This window comes from Myotis davidii, unplaced genomic scaffold (assembly GCF_000327345.1).
Source record: "Myotis davidii unplaced genomic scaffold, ASM32734v1 scaffold332, whole genome shotgun sequence".
Taxonomy (NCBI): Eukaryota; Metazoa; Chordata; class Mammalia; order Chiroptera; family Vespertilionidae; genus Myotis; species Myotis davidii.
The window spans coordinates 4,000,243-4,007,624 of record NW_006285779.1 but is presented as its reverse complement, the minus strand read 5'-3'; positions in this window follow the sequence as shown (position 1 = coordinate 4,007,624).

The following is a 7,382-nucleotide window of genomic DNA, read 5'->3' as shown; positions in this document are numbered from 1 at the left end:
CTGACCCAACAATTTCCCTCCCAATTTATCTGAGAGATCTACTTGTATATTCACAAAGGTGAATGTACAAAGGTATTCGTTACGACATTATCAGTAGTATAAGGCTGAAAGGGAACTAACTAGTCCAGCAGTGGAGGACCTGTTAAGTAAATTATGGCGCATCCATACAGAAAGTACTACACTATAGCTGGGAAGTCACTTGCATCCTTCCAGAGGTAGTTTTGGCCTGTACACACAAATAACCCCTTTTATTTATACAAGACATAACATAGTGTATGTATATGCTGTAGCATACACTGTCCTGCAACTTAATTTTTCACTTACTATATCTTAGAGATTATTTCATACCAGTTTATAATATTTACAAGTGTTGAGAATTCAGCATAACTACTCCATAATGTTGCTACATCCAAATTGTGTGACCAAGGAGCCTGCAGGGGCCTTGAACTGAGACTAGCTCTCCCGCACACATGCCTAGATAACACTCCCCTGAGTCACAACAACAAGTAACAATAGCTAAACCTTATCGTTCTTATTATATTCCAAGCACTATTCTAAGTGCTTTACTTATATTAACTTTTCTAGACTCACCAAAATGTAGGAGGCTGGTAGTAGCATCATTCCATTTTATAGATGAGGACAGTAGCACAAAGGGGTTAAACTTGCCCAAGGTCACAGCTCTGCTAAGTGGCAGAGCTGGGATTTGAATCCAGGCACTTGAACCCTAAGGCCTACACATTTAACCATAATACATCCTGTATATGTAACTCAGACTTCCTAACACAGCATAGTATTCTACTATGCACATAATTTGTTTAACTATTCCTATTGCTAGACTAGTAAGTTCTCTTTCAGTCTATTGCTACTGGCAGTGCTGTAATAAATACTTTCTATAGAGCCACCTTTGACTATAGAAGTATATTTTAAAGATACATTAGAAGGGGAATTGTTGGGTCAAAACATATGGGTTTTATTTTTTTATAGATATCAGCCATTTTATTGAAAATGAAAACATAAAACAAATGCTCCTAGGTATAGTCATAGGTAACGTGTGGCAATTTCTTTATGCTCCTAGGTATTGATTATAGGTAAAGTATGGCAATTTCTTCAAGTAAGAATCCCTGAGTGAGAATCCTGCCAACACCCTTTAACACGCCTCTGGGTACCAAAAGTACTCACTATCTCCTGCCCTTTCAGCTCCAAGAGACATTTGCTTATTTGTTTTGTTTTGTTTTTATGATTTCCGAGAGGAAGGGAGAGGGAGAGAGATAGAAACATCGATGATGAGAGAGAATCATTAATCGGCTGCCTCCTGCACGCCCCCTACTGGGGATTGAGCCCATAATTCGGGCAGATGCCCTGACCTGGAATCAAACCATGGCCTCCTGAATCATAGGTCAACCCTCAACCAGTGAGTCACTCAAGCCGTGCGACATTGGCTTTAAGAGAGCATGATCTCATCGAACTAGAGGGACAAATGTTAGGATATACATCAAGACATCGAGGGCAGCTGAAATAGGCGGCTGCAGGCTTTTACTGCAGGTCCATGTCATGTCTCACCCCACCACTCCCAGGGTCTGATGCTGAGAGGAGAAAACATGGCGCCTACATTCCCACATGGAAGCTGTGGCCTGGAGAGGCTGTCCCCATTTAGCGAGGAATACATACACCCTCTGGTTCTCCCACAGTTCCACCTCGTTACTCACTAAGGCTGAGTTCCAGGTCCATTTATCATCATGCTTGTGCAAACACTGGTCAGACACCACCATTTCCTAAATTGTAGGGATGTGGTAAAGATTAAAAAGGTCAGTAATCAGAAAGTGCTTAGAATAGTGCCTGACCCAGTAAGGACCAATAAGTGTTTGCCATCATTGTCTTCACTGTTGTCAAAAAGTACTTTTCTGATCCCAACTCTATAAAAGTTGGGGAAATGGACCTGATTCATGTCCTTGTATTGCCTAGCTAGCCGCTCTAGGCATAAGTGTGAGACCTCCCTCTTTGTATTTCTTGAAGCCAGAAATTTAGAATTTCCTGGGAAATCTCTTGGTTTTTAAATGTTGAGCGTCACCTTTAAAAAACTCTTTGGAGCCCTAACCGGTTTGGCTCAGTGAATAGAGCTTCACTTTCGAACTGAAAGGTCCTAGGTTTGATTCCGGTCAAGGGCACATGCCTGGGTGGTGGGCTCGATCCCCAGTGGGGGACTTGCAGGAGGCAGTCGATCCATGATTCTCTCTCATCATGGATGTTTCTATCTCTCTCTCCCTCTTCCTTCCTCTCTGAAAAAATTAAAACATATTTTTAAAAAAACCTCTTTGGGAACTAAAAGAACATCTTCAAGAGGCCATATTATCATGCATGGCATAAAGAGTTCAATATTTTAGTGTTGTGGAGATTACAGCTTAAGGATGGTGCTCATAGGAATGACTCTGAAGAGGCAGGTTAGGGCCTGATAAAGAAAGGCCCTATGGGTCATGACAGGTGTGTTGAATTCTGAGAAGAGCATTGTGAAGGTATGAGATCAAATTTATTATCCTCTGTAGCAGTGGTTCTCAACCTTGGCTGCACATTAGAATCACCTGGGAATCTTTTTAAAATCCTGATTTCTGGGCCTCATCCTCCGGAAATTCTGTTTGTTACTAATGTTGTGGCCCCACCCCATAACAAAGAAACAGAATTTCCGGAGGATGAGGCCCAGAAATCAGGATTTTAAAAAGATTCCCAGGTGATTCTAATGTGCAGCCAAGGTTGAGAACCAGTGCTCTATAGACTGTCTTCCATTCCAGGATGGTGGGGTTTCATGTGAGGGTCAGATTGAACAAGGGCTAGAGATCTTTCTGCATCTTTTGCACTATTCCCCCTTCTTTCCCATTTCTCATCTAAAGTCCCTAGATTACCGAGGACAAGGCAGGACCTGATAGGGCCACCTTAGCCACTTCTCCCCATCTTGAAGCTATTTACAGCACAGGAAAGGTAAAGGCAAGCTTCTTGGAGAGACATCTGTCTCCTTCTACAAGACCCCTCCCACTCCTGGAGGGCATGGCCTTAAAAGGGCACAAGGAGAGCCCTGGTTATGTTTCCTGCCACCACTATCCCCTGCCCCTCCCTTCAGCAGAGTCACCAAAGGAAGCCCATCTTGTTTCCTCCAAGCAGCTTCTGCTGTTCAGTGCCACCAATACACAGAAGCATGAAATATGAATACAGATTATAGCAACAACGTTCAAACGCTTCCACCGCTGCCCACAGTTGGAACCACAGAAATACTTTTTTATTTCACTGCCATATAAAATATATATACAACAGAAGAAGTAAGCGTTTTGCAAAGCAACACATAACCAAATATGATGTGCAGTGCACCGATTATTTTCTATTCATTCTCTGTTTTGTTTTGTTTTTTTCAGTGTGATCTGTGACTCATTATATCAATTTCAAAACCCTCTAATGCAGCGGTTCTCAACCTGTGGGTTGCAACCCCTGTGAAAGGGTCGTCCGACTCTTTCACAGGGGTTGCCTAAGACCATCGGAAAACACATATAATTACATATTGCTTTTGTGATTAATCACTATGCTTTAATTATGTTCAATTTGTAACAATGAAAATACATCTGCATATCAGATATTTATATTACGATTCATAACAGTAGTAAAATTACAGTTATGAAGTAGCAACGAAATAATTTTATGGTTGGGGGTCACCACAACATGAAGAACTGTATTAAATGGTAGCGGCAGTAGGAAGGTTGAGAACCACTGCTCTAATGGGTTGCTAACCAAGTCTGAAAAACACCCGATTACAAGTTAGAGTCCCTACAACTAATACTTCCCAAGGTGCTTCTTATTTCAGATGTATGAGTAATACATATGCCTACCATCATTAGTAAGCAAGATGAACCTAGAAAAAAAACATGGGGATATTATGTATATGTTATTTAGTTATTAGCTTTTATAGTTGGCTTCCATTTGGAAAGTTATCAGTTTCCAAGTGATACTGATTTTCCACTTATGGAAATGATTTTAAGTTTTCTTTTCAAATAAATGTATTTAAGTTTAAAACGTGATTTAAAGAAAAATATTACATAAATTATCGTGTAGGAAACAGGCATGTCAAAAATCTCAAACATGTTCTTAAGTGTGGGAAGCACTATCTTGCATCACTTCATAATGAAATAAGAAGAAACCCACTTTCCTAAACATTAGATCTGGTTTTTCAGAGTTTTACTAATTACTCCCAGGAAGTTCAGTTACATGGCATGACATTATATTACATTTGACTTTTCCCCAGCAGCCCCTGAAGACCAAGCCAAGGCTTGTTCCAAGCACCTGTTGGGCAGTTTTGAGTCCAGCATCTATTTGAAAAATGATTTGTGTAGATCCCGAGATGCTGGCACTGCCTTCCCCTCTTCGGATCATCACGCGGTCTTCCTTTCTCTGTCAAGCTCTCAAGTTAATTATTTCCTGTTTCTCTGAGCCTATTCCTTATCCCCCTTCCCAGGTGACCTCTACCCTCTCCGCACACTCTCTTGACCACCCGCAGGCAGCTCTGTGGCAAACCCACCTTTGTCTCTCAGCTGCCCTACACCCCCCCCCCCCCCCCAAGAGCCTTAGAGTTTATTCCAGAGTACAGCTATCTCGGAGCGAAAATGAAAATATGTCATTAGAAGTTACTTTTAGAGTTCCCTCCTTTTTAGTGACGTTCTTTGTAATCTTAACTAACCTTTTGTTCTCTCACTCCCTGCTGAATAAGGTCCTTATTGTGTGAGACGATCTGCCCAAGCTGTTTTCTCTCTTTGTGACTGCTTGGGATCTCTGGCATCAGCTACATGGCTACTCCTCATACGCCCACACTGGGCTTGCCGTTCCCAGCGAACTTGATCTGTTGTTCATGAAACATTGTTCCTGCTGCTGCCCCATCCCACCCCATCAAGGCCAAAGTCAGAGCTCCTTCTATTGTCTTTAATAACTCGGGGTGCTAAACTGAGCTAAACTGTACCCCATAGAAGCTTCATGCATTGAAGCCACTCCATTCCTGTGGTCTTTGCGTCCTTATCCCCATGCCCCCAAATCTCGTCTGGCTTAATATCTTCAAATTAGGTTTCCAACCCTGCCTGAAGTTGTGTCTTAAGTCTCTAATTCAGTCTTGTCTACTTTGTCATCCTCTCCCCTTAGCCCCACATGAAGTTTTCTCTCCCCTTAAGTGCCAGTACCCGAGTTCTTTAAGTTCTTTCCCCTATGTACAGCTTCCTGGCCATCTATTACTGGCCCTCTACAAATGCATGTGTGAAAAGCCCTTATATCAACACACACACACACACACACACACAGTATATATATATATATATATATATATATATTCAAAATGGGAGATGTATAAGCACAAAATAGATTGTCCAACACTATTTGGGGGAAAATAAGAGCCTTAGAGATTCCTAGCAGTTCTGGTTAGTATGTTGAGCATATTTCACTCCGCAACCCAAATTTGTATCATTTTCAAACCCAGTTTAAACAAAGAAGATCCTTGATGCCTATTGCGGATTTAGATAACTGCTTCCCTCTTAAGAAGAGATTTTTTAAATTGTGTTTTCATTATGATTCCATTCCATTTATTGATCAAGGGATTTCTTGCCTCACTTAACTCCATAATCTGTTGCTCAGATTAAGAAAATGTGAAAACTATTGTTTGGTAGCATGAGTATAGACTTTAAAGTGACACCTTGCAAGCTGGATGATTCACATATTATAATCCAAGAAAAGCAACTAATTGGTCATGCAGAACGTGTTTTTACGCATTACTCTTTTTTTTTTGTTATGGACTGACCATGCAATGAAATGAATCAGATTAAATCTTTTATAGATGTGCTGCTATAGAAGCAGGGATTTACTAGTGTAGAAACATCCAACAGAAAGCACTAACAGAAGAGGCGGGAAATTATACATGTAGAAACCCTTAATAAACAATGTATGCCATTATTCATTCAACACATTTTGAGCATCTATTATGCTCTTTTTTTATATAAGGAACAAGGCAAGATATAGTAACTTCTCAGTTATTAGAAATGACCCTCATTTTAGTATTTCCTTTCTTTTTAAAAAAAAACATTTTTATTGATTTCAGAGAGAAAGGCAGAGGGAGAGATAGACAGAAACATCAATAATGAGAGAGAGTCATCAGTCGGCTGCCTCCTCCTCACCCCCGACTGGAGATCAAGCCCGCAACTGGAGCAGATGCCCTGCCTGGGAATCGAACTGGTGATCTCTTGGTTCCTGCGACGACCCTCAGTCACTGAGCCACACCTGGCTGGGCAGTATTTCCCTTCTTGCATCGCTACGACCCAGTACACAGACAGCTGTGTATACGTGCTTTTTGGATGAATGCGAGACCTGTACATTCACTGCTGGTCTTCCACCCTCCACTTTGTCACCTCGTTTGCCACTTTATTCCTCATTAATTCTTCCTCTTGAGGGCTAATTGGGAAGGAAAGGAGGTGAATTTCAGGTCAGTCAGGCATCCTTAGCTACTGAAGCAGTTAAATCTCAGTGCAATAAACTTTAAAGACCTGTCTAAATCCTTTTGTGTCGTTTAAGATTTCATTCCATCCAACTGATTGAACAGTCCTGCCAATTCAAGCTTAGACAACCTCGACATTGCTGTTTTGGTTAATAGTGATAACGGTATGTGGCCTGTCTCTGGGAGATTTTGTAAATTAAGGTCTAAGAGTCCGTCTAAAGAACGAACTCTAATTTACCTGGTGCTTATTACACGAGAGACTCTCACCTGTGCAGTTTGCATTGCTTATCCATTTTATAGTGCACAATTACCAAGAGAAGCAGAATACCCACTCCATAGATGTGGAAACTGAGGCTCAGATACTCTGACCAGTCTCGCAGTTTGTAAGGAAAACCCTGGCTCGCAGACTCCAGAGCACAGGCCATTTACAAAGGACTGGAGATGGCTGGGCGCTTTCACGAATCTATGCTGCCCACGCCTAACATGGGTAACTGAAACCTGACTTTACGTTCCTTTCCAAATCTCCAAGGAGTCTGGCTGCAGAGCCTTCATGGACAACTTCTTTCAGCAGCTGAAAAGCAAAATGTTTTTGTGGAATAAAATCAGTCTTTATTTGAATGGGGTTTTTTTCCTTCTTAAAAAAAATAATGATAATCCACCACAGCACTTAACAAGAACGCTCACAGAGTGGGCAAGTCCTCAGGTCTGGCTGTGCAGAATACCGAGGAAGTGGTGACAGCATTAGGGCACTCCGGCCTAAGATGTTGCAGACGATGTAATGAACAGCTGGGGATTTCTTAGACGCGATTGTGTGACACAGGGGGGCAGCTGCTGCGCGGCTTTGCTTTTGCAAACCTCGCCCCTCGCTCTCTCTGGACCA